The 18,916-nt window shown below is 37.0% G+C and overlaps 1 protein-coding gene across 1 annotated transcript in view; it reads right to left on the bottom strand.

The window, feature by feature from the left end:
* Nucleotides 1-5,735, bottom strand: part of LOC142422460 (ADP-ribose glycohydrolase MACROD2-like) — a 971,437-nt gene extending 965,702 nt beyond the window's left edge. The window contains exon 1 of the mRNA XM_075527841.1: nt 5,620-5,735. The gene's annotated coding sequence lies outside the window, so the exon portion shown is untranslated. The remainder of the gene's footprint in view (nt 1-5,619) is intronic.
* Between the last annotated feature and the right edge of the window lie 13,181 nt (nt 5,736-18,916).

Genomic DNA, 18,916 nt, shown 5'->3' with positions numbered 1-18,916 from the left:
AGTATATCATTTGATTTAGTGACCGCTGCTTCCAAGAGCACTGATTGTGCACCAAGTCAAATGAAATCCTTGATAATTTCAAACTTTCCTCTGTGTATCTTGTTCTGGCATATTGGCACTCGGTCACAATTTTTGCTAAACAAATTAGAGAAGCTGGATTATATGAAGAAAAAGGCAATATCAGGATTGGATGAAAACTTATTAACAATTCCTTATGTGCAGATGACACAACCTTATATGCTGAAAAGGAAGAGGGCTTGAAGCACTTGCCGACAAAGATCAAAGATTGTTCTCTTCAGTGCTGAGTAAGTCAATGAAAAGAAAACCCAAATCCTCACGACTGGACCAGTGAGTAGTATCAGGATAAACAGAGAAAAGACTGAAGCTTTCAAGAATTTCACCTTGCTTCGATCCACAATCAATGCTCATGGAAGCAACAGTGAAGAGATCAGGTGACATGTAGCATTGGGTAAATCGACTACATATATGTTCCTTGGACACTGAGGTACACAGACTGACCCTATGAGACAGTAGAAAAGTGCCCGTGGATTTCTAGGGCTATCAATTTTTATAGGATCAGAAAGTCTCAACTTTCTCAAACTGATCAGCTTGTGAATCCAAACTGCTGACCTTGCAATTAACACTAGGGCTCCTTTCAAAGATGTTAAGATAATATTGTTTTCAGGCCATCCTGAAAGTTACTATAACCTAAACATATTGTTGAGACTGACGACAGGTTGGGACAGAGACCCAAAACCCATCTGTAGACAATGGGACTTCCCCTCACAGAAAAGTCACAAGGAAGGGATGAGTCAACCACAGCACAGGATAGCACTGATGAAACACACAATACTCCTCTGGTTCTTTGAGGCTTCCTCACCCCCCACTATCATGACCTCAGTCCTGACTCAGTTCTGGCTAGACTGTAGCATGTACACTGGTACAGATAACAACTCACAACACATGGAATTCAGGCCGATAAACCCCTCAGGAAATGGGGGTAGCGATACAGGGAAGATAGGGGGAAGGTAGGGAGGGGAGGGGAGGAAAGGGGAACCAATCACAATGATTTATGCATAACCCCCCTCCCACCCAACAGGGGGACAAACAACAGAAACATGGGTGAAGGGAGACAGTGGTCAGTGTAAGTTATGATAATTTATCGTGGGGTCATGAGGATGGGAGGGAGTGAAAAAAGGGGAGCCATACCAAGGGTTCAAATAGAAAGTAAATGTGGAGAAAACGATGATGGCAACTATGTACACATATGCTTGATACAAATGATGTATGCATTGTTATAAGAGCTGTAAGGGCCCCAATAAAATTATCTTTTTTTTTAAAAAAGGAAAGAAAGTTAATATGACTTACCTATAAACTGACTTGCTGGCAATACATTTGGTTTTGAGAGATAATTCCTATAGAGCATAAGATCAACCCGATAACTTCTACAGGCTCACTGTGATTCAGAATCAATCTAATGGCTGTGAGTTTGGTGTGTGTTTTGTTTTGGCTCCCCAATGCATCGTGACAACAAATGAGTCTGAAGATTTTCATAGTTAAGGATGTTTCTTTTCCTGGCCCACTAGGCTATTAATTTCCCCCCTTTTCTAATAGGTCTTCTCTTATTTGTTCTTGAGTTTTAAAAACAAATTGCCAGTGTATACCATCGAATTTATTAGTGAAGAAACATCTATACATAGCCATTTTCTTTTTTTGTAAGCCTCTTGCTTTCAAAAATAAATTAATAACCAAATTGACAAAATTTAATTTTTTTCTAGAATGTGCACACCAGTTTTGATTTCTTATAGCAAACAAAATACCCAACTGGTGTCCTGTGAAAGTCACCTTTCTCCTCTCCTTTGGAACAGAATTTCACATATCGATCCATTTGAAAACAGACGATTTATAATCTCAGAGTGAAACCCCATGCTGTGAATAGTTGTGCACAGATGTAAGAGACCATGTAGTTGGAAAGAACTGCAGTAGATCACGGTGATGAAGTTGACTTGAATGACTACAACCTTGTTATCTGATTGCCCTTTTAATGCACTTTGTGCTTTACCTGGTTTTTAATATAGTCTAATTTGTTTTTTCTGTTGGAGCTTATCGCTGTTGTATTTTGTCACTGTTGGTAGCCTGTTTGACTCTCTGTTAAGTGTTTTTCTGTATTCCAGTATGTAAAACCCACCTTGCATGAATGTATAGCATCGATCAGGAGAATTGGACTTCCTGGCAGTCTAGCAAGGGAGATAGGGAGATAAGGAGGCACTGATACCAAGGAGCACAAGATTGAAGGAAATGTTCTCAAACTAATTGTGGCAGCGATTACACAGCTCCGCTTGATAGGATTGAATTTATGAAATGGTACGAAATCTGGATTAGGATGAAATAATTAAAACATCAAAGACTGTAATAATTGATTAGCAAAAACATATGATTTTCAGAAGATCCACAAATGCAGCATTCAAAACGTCACTTCCTAATTACAACCAGGCATGCAGAGTACAGAACGCATCCCTGAGAGTACAGACACATCCATGTTTACTTCTTAATGCCCTTTTATGCAAATAATAAACCACTACTTTTGTAAGCTCCAAAAACCAGCTCATTAATTGAATCTGTTAAAAAGTCAAATGTTTACCTATCTTCCTGACCTACAATTTCAACAGAGTTTTAAGTGAGCCAAGATATCCTGGAAAAATCAACTTAATATTGTATATTTATAGTCTGATTTTTTCTCATAATTTTATGTTCATTGTGTAATTACAATTTAATAAAGGTAGGAAATGTTACAAAATAAAAGCAGATGAGTAAATACCTCTAAATCCAGCTAGAAGTGATTTCTTTTCATCTCCTCCTACTGCTAAACAAATAAAGTCCACATTTTCTTTATCCTATTTTTAAATTAATAAAAACTTAAAAAGGATGTGGCATACACAGTTTAGGAAGGCTAAATAAATCTAAAAGAATTACATTTTTCAAGTTAACATACACAAGATAAATATCAGAAAAAGAAATCTTAGCAAATTTCTGGATTTATGTATTTACATACTCTCATAAAGCACATTCATACATGTATATAGAGATTAAACTGCATGCATTTTAACAATATACAGCGAAATTGAAATATACCTATTCTACACTTAATATCTCACTATACAAATGTCCTTATTTACCATAGTAAAATATTATCCAAATATTTTGTGTATTAAGTGTGCATGTCTGGTAGTAACAAACGCAAAGATCCCAGACTTACTGGTAGACACTGTGTGTAAATAGAAAGGAAGGTCCTGTTACATTGTATCTCACTATCAGAGAGAAGGAAATGGGTACTTGTGGTAGTTACATAATCTGGTGTCAATTTGAAGATTAAGAGTGAAGGGTAGGGTCTAGTCTGTCAATCATTGTATAGCCAATGAGGCCTCTGTGTGGGCATGGCCTGAGAATTCTGGGAACTCTGGTATTTCCTCATTGGAGGTGGGAGACTCTCTCCACTCACTCCCTGAAAGACTATTGACAAGACACATGGATCTATGCTGATGTCAGTGAGAGCTCTGGACCTAGAGAAGCCATGTGGAGACCCCTGCCAGCACTGAGATGCTTATACTGCCACTGGATCCACACAACTTCCCACTGGTCTGTGATCTTCGTGCATTCAGCATCATTCATGTGTTTTCTGAGTCCAAAAAGGACTCTATAGATTGGCATCAGACATATGGGCTAATATCAGACTTATGGACTTGATCTGGACTGGACTGAGATGTTTTCTCAATATTCAATAGATCTTATATATAAACTCTTTCATATATATATATATATTCATGTTTATGAATTTTTTTCTCTAGTCTACCCAGACTAACACTATACTCTAGGATGCTGAGTAGAGCAGATGGGGGCTGAAGCCACGGCAGGAGCAACCAAGCTTCCAGCCCTTTAGAGCCACAAAGAATGGAATGGGCCATTGTCAGAGGCAGCCCTGACCCTATAGGACCCCATGTCAGGCACCTCTGTCGCTCCCAGCTCTTCATGAATGCCCTCTCTTGAGCAGGCACCAATAGAGAGACCAGGCAGGCTGTGTGGACATGCTTGAAAGCAGTGGTTGAGTGTCCAGCAGCACAGAGACCACTAAGGCCTTAGTGGAAGTGCTGGATTGTTGATTCTCATAAAAGCACAGGGTTGGGGTAAGCAGGACTGCCCAGTGATTGCCACATTGAGGAACTGTGAGTAGGTGTAAGGAGCACAGGGTATTGTGCACCCCCTTTGGGCACTTTGATTTTCTGTCTATGGACAAAAGTGCCCTTGTCCCCAATAAACTTACCAAGGGCATTTTGGGCTTATTGAGGGGATGTGCCTGAAAATATGAGAAAGATAGGTGAGAAAGAGGGCCATAAGGATGCGGTGAATGCCGGTACTTGGGCCACCCTGGCTCTGAAAAGCTTGCAGCCTTCTTTGTGGATGGTGGTGCGTGCTGAGCTCTCTTTTGGTAAGGCATTGAAGGGGAAGCAGCTGCAGAAAATGACCTCAGAAGGGCCCAACAAGAATTTCACAGTACAGATGAGAGGATGAGATGATTTGGTCATCCTCTGTTTGCATATAACATCAATTTTCACATGACAGCCTTCCTGGTCTTTAATAAGGTGAAGAGTGAGGATGATGTGTATTATTAGGAGCCCTGGTGGTATAAAGTTACATGATGAGTGGCCAACAGCAATGTCAGCAGTTCAAACAGCAAGGTCAGCCGTTCAAAACCACCAGCTGCTCTGTGGGAGAAAGACAGGACTATCTAGTCCCGTAAAGAGTTCCAGTCTCAGAAACCCACAAGGGGCAGTCGTACTCTTTCTTAGAGGCTCTCTCTGAGTTGGAATGAACTCAATGGCAGTCAGTTTGCTCATTTGGTATGTGAGTGTGTATTAATACTAACTCAAAAAATCATGTTGTTTGCCTTGTTTAAACATTTGCCCACATCCTTTTTTAAAAATCATTCTATTGGGGGCTTGTACAAGTGTTATCACAATTCATACATATATCCATTTTCTCAAGCACATTTGTTCAAATGTTGTCATCATCGTTTTCAAAGCATTTTCTTTCTACTTGAGCCCTTGGTATCAGCTCCTCATTTTCCCCCTGTCCCTCGCTCTCACCTTCATGAATCCTTGATAATTTCAAAATTATTATTATTTTGTCATGTCTTGTACTGTGTGATGTTTCCCTCTACCCCCTTGTCTGTTGTCCATCCCCCTGGGAGTTGCCCACCATCTCTTCTTCTTCCAAAGATATTAGTAAAATAGACAGAAGAAACTAGATGATACATATCCAGTTCTGAACTTCTATGGTTTTAAATCATTGAAAATCATGAACTATTATGACTTGCTAAAGTGTAAAGTCATGATAACTAGTAAACTACATAATTTGCTAAGGTCTTTAGATATAGTTTCTAGAATCAAGGATATTTAATATTAAAGATGGTATCTTGAGCTCAACAGAAAAATGTCACCCATAAATTCATGCAGATGTTATTTTTGCATATAAATCTACTCTTTGGGGGGAACAGTATTTTTTTGAAGAAAAACATATAAAGGCTAACAAAAGACAAAATAGCAGGAGCATAAAAATACTTACAACTGATCTGATGTTATTTTCTTTCACCAGTTTCAGAGATGATTTATAGCAATTTGCAAGGTCTTCCTTGTGGGAACTATTAATATGGCCTCTAGCAATTGGCCCTACGGTATGGATGACATCTGTAAATGCAAAAAGAAGGGAAGATATGAGAAGTTAACCATTGTTCACATAGTTGTTGTTTTATTTAGATATTTACATTGGTTCCTGGAGACATACAGACTAAAAATTATTGGTGATTCCATTTTTTCTAAGTTATTTACTTATGTCGGCATGTAAAACCAATAATCATGACATTCTTTTAGACCCTTTGCATAAAAGATATCATTCAATTTGGAAAGATAATAAAATGGGGTTATTCTCAGCTCACAGTCAAAGCGCTTTGGTGGCGTAAGAGTTAAGTGCTCAGCTGTTTTCACCCTCCCAGTTACTTGGCAGGAAAAGGTGTCATCGTTGTTGTCCCTAAAGATGGCGGCCTGGAAAGTCTCTAAGACTACTGTTTTCTGTCATAGAGTTGCTATGAGTCTTCATAGCACAGAAGGGAAGAATTTTAATAACATCTTAAAGTCAATAAAGGTTAGAAGAAAAATGTCAAATTTTAAGGTAAATAACTTTAAATGGTTTTCAGTTTTTGCTTTGTGATTTCATCTGTGAATTCCATCAACTTAAAGAGAAAAATTTGATCTAATATTCCAAAGTACAATAAAACAAAATTGTTCTCTTTGGCTAAGCAGTATTGCTTAATGTCAAGAACACAATTGACAAAATAAAAAGAATAAAGTAAAAAACTGACATACAGTGATATAATTTTTAATTAGATAAGAAATTTGAATAATTTATTTAGCAAATCAATCACTAAATAAAAATCTGTGCTAATTTCTTGATAAATGCTAAGAGTCCCAGCTGACATTTGAGAAAGTCTCAAAATGGTGGTCTCAACTATCAACTAGGAAATGGTTTGTAAATCTTTGTCAAATAATATTAAAGGTGGTATCTTGTGATCAAAATAGTCAGAAAACTTCACGCATAATTGATGTTGACATTATGCACATGTAAGCCATGCTTTTGGAGCTGCACCAATACAGGAGAGAAGGATAAAGGGGGACGGACAAGGAAACAGTGATATCATTTGGAAACATATTTCACGTCATTCTATAATACGAACATCTGGGGAACTTGATATGGTAAAAGAGCTGCTGTGTGGTACAATTAGGTAATGAGCTAAGCAGTTAATGGAAAGGTAGATTAATACATAGAATTTAATACACAGCTTCTCTTTCAAGGGACACAGAGAGGCAGAATCATAGGCCCAAAGTCACAGATCCATGTGGGGAGACAAAATACCAAAATGATAATATGATTATAAACAAATGTATTTCAAAGTGGATTTATTATAGGAAATGCAATTCATCTGTAAATGTAAATTTTACCTAGGCCTCATATTTAGCAGAAATAAAAGTTCTACATAAAAATTGCTGTGAAACAAATTATCCAAAAACAACATTGATGTAGTGGCTTAATATAACAAGCTATATATATATATATATATATATAATACAACACAACATGCAACATAAGACAGGATATATTATACATTAGATGTATTTGTATATTTAAGATATATTTTAACAGATTATATATATATATGAAAACTTCTTGATTTCTGTAGATCTGAAATTCTGAAAGGGTTATGTGAGGTCATATGTTCCCAAACTTATTTGCCCTAACATCCTTTTTTTGCAGAAAATAAAATGATCCAGATGCCTCCTGGCAATGATAAACTTTTATACTATAGTCCACAATATAAGATAAAATATAGGTATCGGTTCTTGCAGTCCCCCTGGAGTGTTCCAGCACCCACCTCTGCTGGGGGAGGAGGAGGGCCCACTTTGGGAAACATTGAGCTGGGTCTGGTTTAGGATCTCAGAAGTTGCAATCAGCCAGTGACTAGCACTGGATCAGTGGGGCTAATTTGCACAACTTATTCTCTCTCTCTCTCTCTGTTCCCCTGACACCACTCCCCACCCTCTGCCCCTCACCCCCCATGAAACTGTGAAGTTTCAGTGATTCTCCTTCTTATGGGGTAGTTTGCAATTTTTCCCAGGATGATTGGTTTACAGATTGCTTATATGATTGCCCATGACTGCAAGAGCAAGTAAATGAGCAGGTAGAAGCTGTGTAATCTTTTTTAGCCTAGGATTGGGAATCACATAACATCACTCTTATTACTTATTGGTTACAAGTTTCCCCCAAATCTCTCCTTGTTTCAAATGGAGGGACCACAGGCCACTTCTTGACTGCATGAGTAGCAAAGAATTTGTGAACATATTTTAAACTGCACAATACAGGATTCCCTAGATACTCTGAACTTTATTTTGATAAGAATGTTGATGAATTACAAATGCATCTACTCCCATGGCAGGTAAATAATAATATTTAAAAAAATGATCTGATGAAATATATTACCAATATAGAGTTCTCAGGCTTACTGTCTTATTAAGTAAACTGTTGATTTAATAAACAATCAGAGCTAGACCAAAATTTAGTAATATGATTTAATAAATGTATTGATTGCATAGGCGATCTCAACTGGAGACAGCACTGCGATTGGAGGGCCTCAATAGGACTGCCTAGCCCTGCATTACTCTTGTTTCTTCTGTCTTCTGATGTTCTCTCAGGGATTTGTGGGGCAAGTAAAGGACAGACATGGCTGTTATAGGATCAGTATCACTTCTCTCAATGAACAGACTTATTATCGCCCAGCTCCACATCCAAGAGGGAAGAAACAGCCTTTCTGCGATTGCAATGCTTTTTACATCACCCAGGAAGGCCCACAAACCAGCAACATAATTGGTACATTTAATCAACATTCCAAATGCAGGCCCTTGAAGTGGTACGGGAAATGAGAAGGCAGGCCCTTTTTGTACTTCATCAGACTAAAGTATGGCAAGACAAATGGAACCTGCTTTTGTTCATCTATTTATGAAATCAGTCAGTCTATAAATCACCCCTTGTGTTTTGACTCTATCACCATCATCTTACACTCCGTCCATATTTAACCACAAGGAATTAGTCAGCGTGCTATAGAAATGAAGGGTGAGATAGGCTTTCATTCAAGAGAATACGGGATAGAGCCCCCTTTAGATTTCCTAAATGGTGAATTGAAAGATGTGCAAGTGAAATGTCAAATAAATATAGAAGGCAGTAGAATTATTTAACAAAGAATCCATCAGACTTAGCAGAAGAAATGGTACAAAAACATTTTGAGAAAAATATTAGCAAAATTAATTTTAAAACAAACAGGAGGGCACGTATAGGTTGCACCATGACCTTCCATTTGAGAAAATAACTGTGCTATATTCAAACTGTTAATGAGCAGTCAGACCAACTGTGGAATCAATTGCACATCACTCTTACTCGCTCCACTCCTGTATTCATAAGCATAATCGGCCTACCCAACAGATGGCATAATGATGATGTGCTCTGTCAATCATATTAAAATTTCATACATTTTAAGGAGAAAACCAATGCATGGGGTTAAATTGATTTTCTTTTCTGGAGTTACAGCACAAAACCAGGCATTAGAGGTTTAAATTTACAAACTATTTGCAAATGTTATTGGCCAATTTGTATGCTAAACATCACCAATCTATGACCTAAACCTGAATTTCAGATAACAGGAAATTGAATTACTAGCTTAAAAAGTAAATGCTGCCATATATCTACATTTATGGCAATGTTTTCCTAGTACATTTTTTATGCTTTTTACATTATTATTTTATATTTCAAGAAACAATCAATTGGCCATTAGGTGTTTCTTTTCAATCTGTAGCACACATCAGTTACAATGTACTTCAGCTATCACTTTACAAGATGTTTCTAAATTTGTATTATTCCCTCCTATAGTCCCAGCTGCACGATAGTTTTCCAAGTTCAGGAAGGCAATAGTCATTCAAACTTTTGGAGGTGTTCGGGATAAATTAACCTGCCCAATGTTATTTTGAATCCAGTGTTCTTTGAGTCTGTCAGTTGTACTTTGTTGTTGTTCTTCATTGTCCTTAGTTATAAATAAGGGACTTTGGTTTTAACTTTCTGAACCTCTTTGGCTCTATGGTTCCCAAAATAAGATATCTGTGTATATGATTAAGTACTGGTAGCATAGCAGTATTTCCATTTTTCAGCTTTTAACAACACACAATGCACTTTTGAAGATTGGGTGAACACACCAAGTTCAATCTGAGGCCTGTTGCCAGGTTGCGGACATCATGAGTTGACAATTGTGCCATGCTTTGCTGTGAAGCTTTAACCTTAAATTATGAACATATTATTTGAGTAAGCTTAAGGTTATGAAGCTTTAACCTTAAATTATGAAAATATTATTTGAGTAAGATCTATCAAAATACTATCGTCTACTTGAAAACAAAACAAATTCATCAGTTCGTCCTCTCCCATCAAATACTTATTCAAGACTCGCCCTCTTGATGGGACTGCATCCCGTTTCAATGAGACCATTTTTAGTAAGCAGTTAGAATTCATGTAAAATAGCCATTTATAGAAACTTTACAATTCCACAGAGCATTAAGGATATGCACAATATGACAGTATTATTTCAAACAGAAAGGGGTTTCAGAAAGACTGTGGGAAACAGAATTATCTATAAAAACACCAACATTCACGTCATTTTAGAATGAACCCAAAGAGCACACACATCCTAGAAGGAAGTGAGTCAAATAAATGACATTTCTGGGGCCTCCATAGCAGGGGGGAGAGGAGGTGGAGGTCCAAATGGACAATATAACATTTTCAAGGGAGATAACAATACGGCCTTTGTTACAACTTGCTGCCTTTTCAGAGAGATGCAAAACCAGAACCCCACAGTTTCAGAATGCCACAGGGGCAGTCCTGCTGTCTGTAGGGTCCCTGTTAGTTACAATCAACTCAATAGCAGTTCATTTGTGTGTTTATTTATTTATTTTTTTTGATATCACATTAGCAGGAAAGAGAAAGGACACAGGTTTCCATGAGGTAAAGAAATTATGTTTCCTGATCTAGAAAACCAGACTAGTATCTATTTCCCTAGTTTGTCAGAGGAAATGCATCATGTACTACACGCGCAAGCACAGAGCATGCCGCCTGGCAAAAGAGAATGAGAAACTCGGACGGGAATGATTACCTTTACTACTTGGACATACTCTGTTCACAGTGTACATATATTTGACGACAATAAATGCTTTCTGTTTAAGCAAGATTGGTATTTTATCATTACATTCTCTAAATTCTTAGCTCTGAAAATGAACCAATTCTGTCAAACTTTGCATTTTGCTATCAATTTTACTCCATGCTGTTTCTTATCTCATTGGTCTTTTAGAGGTGCTCTGTGGCTGCATATGCTCTAAGTCCTTGTATCTTTAAATATTTTATGTTTTCTTCAGTTCTGATACTCATTTCTGGCACATTAGGAGGCACTGTGGTTCATGGATTTTGTGTTGGGCCACCAACTACAAGGTTAGCAGTTCAAAACCACCACCTGCTCCACGGGAGCATCTGCAGCTTTCTCCTCCTATAAAGGATTATAGATTAAGAAACTCATCCAGGCAGCTCTACTCTGTTCTAAAGGGTTTCTGAGTCATAATTGCCTGATGTAATGAGGTTTTGTTTTTTAATATTGTATACTCAAATTTCTAAATTAACTTTTCTCTCAGACTCTTGAAGGAATTGCTTGATTCACTTCTAATATGAGTTAAAAGTCAGTTTGAGTTTTGTACTTCCATATGTAAGCTAGATATTTTGCTTCCTAGGAGTTTCAGGAATTTCATGCCTTTTCTTGGTTCTATGAACTTCCAATGGCTCTAAGTATCTTCAGGATAGGAATTCCCCCCTCCTAATTATCAAATTATCATTGATCTTTCATTTTATCTGTTCTTGCTAGAATTCTTAATAGATGTGTAAGCATGTTCTGGAGTAAAACTCAATTTTACTATACTTTCTCTCAAATATTTTCATTATTGTATCAATATGATTATGTCCTTGATCTTCTAAATCTGGATCAGTAAATTAGTCTTTAGCGATGTTCTATCTTTTGAAATTGCTGTTTCTGCTTTAATTTGTAATCATTTTTTCCTCTGCATTTTCATCGTTTTCCTCCTACTGGAGCATCTTTTTCAACTTGCACATGCTTCATATGTAATTACTTTCTCTACCAACTTTCTTATTGACTACATATCCTCTTGTTGTATATGAATCATTTATAAGAAAGCTCTTTTGCTACCTAACAATACTTATCATGTTGTCAGTTCAAATCTACCAGCCACTCCATGGAAGGAAGACATGGGCATCTCATAGAGAGGTACAGACCCTGAAACCCTGCAGAGAGTGACCAAGAGTACAAATGGACGTGATGGCAGTGGTTTGGATTATGGCCTCCTCTAAGGAGCCCTGGCGGCACTTTGGGTCAGGCTTGCTGACCACAAGATGGGCAGTCTAAACCCAACAGCTGTTCTGTAGGAGAAAGCTGAGAATATTGGCTCCAGTGAAGTTTTATAGCCTTAGGAGCCTGAGTCAGGAATGGTGGGTCTGGTGTGTGTGTTTGTTTTTATAATCTACTCCGAAATGGTATTTTCAGATTGCTATGTGCTTCTTCCATCTTTTGCATTCCACAGATTTAAGTCTTCCAAAATGTGTTCCCAAAGCTTAGGACTTAGTTGAATTTTAATGTGGTGCAGCATCATCTAATGAAAACAACTCTTTCTTCACATAAACATTCGATAGTTTAAAGGAAAAATTGTTGAACAATAAGATTTTGTTGGGATGTAGGGCTTTCTAACGCTTAAGAAAGTTTACAGACAGATAATTCTATGAAACCCATTTCTTTATATGTGATTTAGATCCAATTACAAAACGCCTTCAAAGTTGTTCCTTGGTATTTTATAGCCTGTAAAAATAGCAGGTGTTTTTATCAGGTTTTTATTTCAAAGACAAATATTCAATCCCCTGGCACAGGATCTCAATTAAGGGAGAAAGTACAAAAACATTAGCAGTATAACTGCTGACTGAGATATACAAACAGGTATTTGGCCAAGAGATGCATTTATGTTCTTTATACATTTAAAAACTAAATTACCCTCCCCCCAGAAGAATTTATTTCAAAGGATAGCATTGAATCTGCAGCTCCAGGAGAGGGACATATCTGGTTGGAGCACACTGGAGTAGGTGAAGGGGGAGTAGGAGAGAGTGGCGCACATCCTGGCCCACCAGGCCTTGAGGTCGATATTCCCAATTTGAGCAGCCAGTCCACCGAGAGGACCATATGGCCAGCCCCACTATGAGACATGACGTCCCTTACTGACCCACGGCCCTGCGGGGACAGCACCAGAGACACAGTGTGGGAATTGCGCCCCACCTGATCCCACCACACTGAGGCAATGCACTGGGGTAGTGCATCAGAACAGCAAGGGAATGGAGCAGTAGGGTCCCCCGGGAATGCTGAAGGTGGACTTTGGGGCCAAGGTGTGGTGCCCCAACAAACTGGACTGTAAAACACTCCTAAAGGCCAAAAAATGATCCTTGAACTAAAAAAAAAAACAAAAAAAGTAAATTAAATAAATTTAACATTTTATTATGTTACATTATGTTAATTTTATGTTAATTTTCTATTTCCCACATTAAAAAATAGGATAAACTACCACACACACAAAAACACAAGGACAAAAAAGAAAAACAAAATAATACATTTTCATGACTCAAAACATATTCATCCACATTCGTATAGCCATCTCATAGTACCTCTGTAAGAGCTAATGACAGCACTGTTCAAACTAGACCTATTTGAGACTCCATTTTTATAAATATTACTCGAGAAAAGAAAGTTTGAAAGAGCTGTTTATAGAAACAGAGTCATTATGCATTAATTGTGAATCTGATTTAATACCCTAAAACAAATAAAATATTTATTTTTACCCTAAATATGATATTTATGTTCCTTGTCACAAACTTAGCTGTTTGAATATATCCTGAAGCAGAGACTATATCAAGCAGCTGAGTTATTTTCCAAAGCAGCCTTCTGGCACAAACTGTTTCAATAGCACATTGTGAGCTAATTTTAATACTTCCACTGATTTTTTTGTTGTTGTGGAGAATCTATAGTTAAAGTTATGACAGCACATAAATGAATTTATAAATGTGTTTAACACTATCTCTACCACAATAAACGAATTATGTGTGTGCTATGCTATTGGTCAATGAAATGATCCTAAAAATCCACACACCAATTAGCCTTCCTAATGAAATTGCCATAAACAAGTTTGCTGGCAGAGCAATAAAAACATATCCATAGGACAAACCAAATGGAATGTGTTATTTCTTGTCATTTAATATTCTTTCTTAAAATGGAGAAATGCAATCGTAAAGGACAAATGCAGTTGGTTTATAGGATTTCATAAGGACAACCTTTCCCTATTTCTACTCCTAATAATATGTGGGATGTGCCTCAAGGTTCTGAGACGTCTTGAGCTGCCAGAGCTGAGCAGTGGCCCAGAACTTGATGGCAGCATTTCTCTTACTGATTTAAGTACCACTTTCCTGGCTCTGGATGGAGAGAAATTAAGCCAATTTTGCTTCGGGCGTGGGAGTTTTGTCACATAGATCTTTTGTATGTACATTTTTGGATAGGAAGGAGCTGGGGGAAACAATGAGACTTAGATGGAAAATAAAAGTTTGTTTCCTGTTAGGAAAAGAAAATTCCCGTTGGAATGTGCTTGGGATCAAATAAACACCTGCCTCTCCAGGTCAGGGTTGGTTTTATTTTCAGTTTCTAACATAGCTGGCTTTTTGTCATCAATTGATGCAGGCTGTATGGTCCCATCTTAAATTCCAGGTCCTATTAAACATTACTCACTTTTTCAGAGATATTCCTTATTCTTATTTCTGACAGAACTTTCCTGAGCCAGAGTAATTAGATCACCTTAATTGTATCATGTCTCCTTTATTCCAATGACTAGCTCTTAGACAAACTCTGTGACATATAGAACGATGCCTAAGCTTAACCATCTGGCATGAACTAGACACAAGTGGCTTTTAGATAAAGCCAATAGTCTAGTTGTATGCCTTTACTCAATCCTACACTACTGCTATGTTGTCCACCTGACAAGTTTGACGCTGGGAACCTGGTAAACGTTGGACTGCTGACCACCAGGTCAGTGGTTCAGACCAATCAGCCACTCCTTGAGAGAAGAACGAGGTTACCTATTGCTATAAAGATTTACATCTTGGAAACCCTGTATATTGGTTCTCTATGAATCAAAAGATCATCTGAAAATGTTTGTCAAAGATCATCTGAAAATGTTTGTTGTGGAAAGAGAGCTGCTATAAGTTCAGGCCAGATACAGAAGAAGATGTGGGACAAGCGGTATTATTGCTGATCTCATATGAATCTTGGCTCAAAGTGGAGAACACTAGAAAGATGTTTTCTTGTGTTTTATTGATTATGGCAAGGCAATCAACTCTGTTGATCATAACACACTGGGGAAAACCTTGAGAAGAATGGGAATTCCAGAACACTACATTGTATTTATGCCCAATTTGTACATGGATCCAGAGACATTTGTGCCAACAGAGAAATGGAATACTGCATGGTTTAAAAGCAAGGAAACCATGTAACAGGGCTGTATCCTCTCACCATACTTGTTCAATCTATGTGGTGAGCAAATCACCAGAGATACTGGTTTACTAGAAGAATGTGGTATCAGGATTGGGAAGGCTTATTAACAACCTGTGATATGCAGATGACAAAACCTTGCTGCTGAAAGTGAGGACTTGAAGCACTTGCTAATGAAGATCAAGGATCTGAGCCTTCAGCAAGGATTACAACTGAATGTAAAGAAGACCAAAATCCTCACAACTGGGCCAATGGTAACATGAGGATAAATAGAAAAATGTTTGGAGTTGTCAATGATTTCATCTTGCTTGGATCCACCATCAACGCTCATGAAAGCATCCATCAAGTGCTAAAAAGGTGCCTTGCATTAGGTAAATCTCCTGCACATGACCTCTTTAGAGTACTGTAGAGATGGTACTTTTAGGACCAAGGTACACCTGGTTTAAAGATTGTCTCATATGCATGTAAAAGTTGGGCATTGAATAACAAATACTGAAGAACTGATGTATTTGAATTGTGTTTCTGGAGAAGAATATTGAAAGGGCGTCTGAACTACTAAATGGGCAACATGATCTGTCTTGGAAGAAGTATAGTTAGAGTTTTCCTGAGAGGCAAGGATGGAGAGACTTCATCTTACATACTGTGGACACGTTGTCAGGAGAGACCAGTCCGTGGAGAAGGACTTCATTTTTGGTAAGTGGAGAGGAAGTACAAAGGAGGAAGGCCTTCAATTAGATGGCTGGACGCAGTGACCACAAAAATGAGCTCCAGCCTAGGAACATGTGTGAGGGTGCTGCAAACTGGGCAGCTGTTTCCTTCTGTTGTGCATAAGGTCACTATGAGTTGGAACCAACTGGATGTCACCTGACAACAATATGAGTCAGAACCAGTTCCATGGCAGTGGGTTAAGAAAGCTGAACAAACTTGTGTGCATACCAAAATCATCCTAAGGTGTAATGTGCTTTCCCCATACGCATTTTCAGAATTAAACAAAAATCTAGAAAAAAATAATTTTATATCCATATATTCTGATGCATCTAATAATAAGGATATAAAGTTAATTCCAACCATTATTAGACTTTTTGATTCAGAAACAGGAATGAAAATTAGAATTTTAGATTTCGTTTCTGTGCCCAGCAAAACTTCTGAAATAATTTTCAGTTCCATTATTAATATTTTGGGAAAAAAACAATTTAAACATAAAATGATTGCAAAGTGTGCAGACAACATGAACGCAAATTTTGGAGGAAAAGCGAGAAGAGGTCCAAATAATATTTTTTATAACTTAAACAAGGTGTTGGTTGTGCAATGCACATAATACATGATGCCATTTAAACAGCTGCTGATTTGTTGCCCGTAGATGTGGAAAATATTGTTATTAAAATATATTCTTATTTCTATGTATACACTGTGTACATTGAAATGCTTAAAGAATTTTGTGAAACTGTGGAAGTAGAATATCAGAAAATATTTGGATACAGTAAAATGCGCTGGTTAGCTCTTTTGCCAGCTGTCGAAAGAATTTTGAAAATATATGATCCTTTGAAATCCTATTTATCTAGGATAAATGTCCTAGAACTTTAGAAGACCTTTTTGCAAAAGAATCTTCAAAAATTTGGCTAAAGTTTGTACACAATCAAACAGCTCTTTTTCAAAATGCTATAAAACTTATTGAAGATGAAAAAATTATGGAATCCAAGTAGCAAATGAAGTTAATAATTTAAACTTTCAGTGTCAAGAGTGGTTAGAAAATTATTTTCTTCCATTAACTATCCGTAATAGTATAAGCTAGCTAGAAGAACAAGGTGCAATAAATCATGCAGATATCATGAATCACGTTAAAAAGTTTAAGATAAGATAAAATAATAATTTATAAATTATTAAGGTTTCATGAGGGTGGGGGAAGGGGGCAGCATGGGGGAGGAGAAAAAGGAAAATGAGGAGCTGATTCCAGGAACCCAAGTGAAAGGCGAATTTTGAGAATGATTAGGGCAACGAATGTATAAGTGTGCTTTACACAATTGATGTATGTATGGATTGTTATAAGAGTTGGATGAGCCCCAATAAAATGATTTTTTTAAAGTTCTATAGTAACTTCATAGATTATTTAGAAGAGTGGACGGTACATTGCAATGATATTGAACATTTTCATTGGGTTACATTAAAACAAGAACTTAATTGGAATGATGCGCAAAAATCATTTGATCATATTACTTAAAATTTCCCATACAGTAATATTTCTGAAAATGATCTTTTTAATGAAGTATCATTATTAAAAATATATATTGATAAGGAAAAGGTTAAATCTTGGACATCAGCAATATTTCACAATAGAGAACAAATGGTTAAAAATATTTCATCATTTTGAAACAAACCATGTTCCATAAAATAATGCGCTAAAAATTGTGGAATATGCCCTGTCCTTACCAGGAACTAATGCTGCGACTGAATGCGTTTTTTCTATGGTAAGTAAAATGTGGACATCAGAAAAATCACAAATAATTGTTAATACTTTGAAAGCCATTTTATGTGTGAAATATAATTTAACAAATTCTTGTGAAAATTTTCATGACCCTTTAAACAATGACAGCAATCTACTAAAAAAATTCACTCAAATGAGAAATATGCCAAAGAATAAAATAATACTATACATAATTTTAATGTATTATATTTGTAAATTGTACTTATGTTGAAATTAAAAATATATATTACAATACTATTTTTGCATTCTATGAAAATTTTTGTTGTTCCATATAGACCAAATTTTTAATCAAGAACCCCCACTCCCACGCCCCCATCAATGGTGTCCCGCTTTACCAATGTTAAAATCTGGTCACCTTATCCTAAGGGCATATTAAAACATATATTTTTGGCTTTGATTTTGCTCCCAGTGTTTCTGATTCACTTTGCCTGGGATGGATACCAAGGATTTGGATTTCTAAAAAGTGCTCAGATGATGTTGATGCTGCTGGTCCCAAAACACATGTTGAGGAATATTAGTCTGGACAAATATGTTGTAGCCTGCAGTTCTCTGACCTCGTATTTCACCTCTGACCTGATGAAAACATTCTGACCTTGATTATGTCCTCTGGGCTCAGACACACACCACACCCTTGGAATGATTGCTGCTTTATAAATTGTATGAATGTTCTCATTCTATGGACCATGTGGCCTTTCATGATCTCTCCTGTTGTCACACATATTAATGACAATTTATAGTTTTAAATACTCATTATGTGGATGGTCTAAAAGCAAAGCATGTCTTATCTAATCTCTATTTTTCATGAATTTCAACAGAGAGTGATGAAAAATAAACACAATTTGGGTATACATATCACAGTTTGAAGAACATTCTGTATCGCATAACAACTAATAACATTAATTGAAACATTAATTGAAATTATGTAAAGTATAAGAAGATCAGGCTATTCACTCATTATAAAAGAGAAAAGATTTTGAGAAAACATCCTCCTTAATTAAACCCAAGTAAATCCAAACACTGCCATCCAGTTGATTCTGATTCCTGGTGAAATATAAGACAGTGAAGATGGTGCTATAGAGTTTACGAGACTCTATCTTAATCAAAACCGACAACTTCAGGGGCTTAAGTGGAGAGCAAATGCTTTGAGAATGATTGGGGCGGGG

This window comes from Tenrec ecaudatus, chromosome 12 (assembly GCF_050624435.1).
Source record: "Tenrec ecaudatus isolate mTenEca1 chromosome 12, mTenEca1.hap1, whole genome shotgun sequence".
Taxonomy (NCBI): Eukaryota; Metazoa; Chordata; class Mammalia; order Afrosoricida; family Tenrecidae; genus Tenrec; species Tenrec ecaudatus.
Note: the sequence above shows the minus strand (reverse complement) of the source record. Positions and strands in the feature narration are given on the sequence as shown.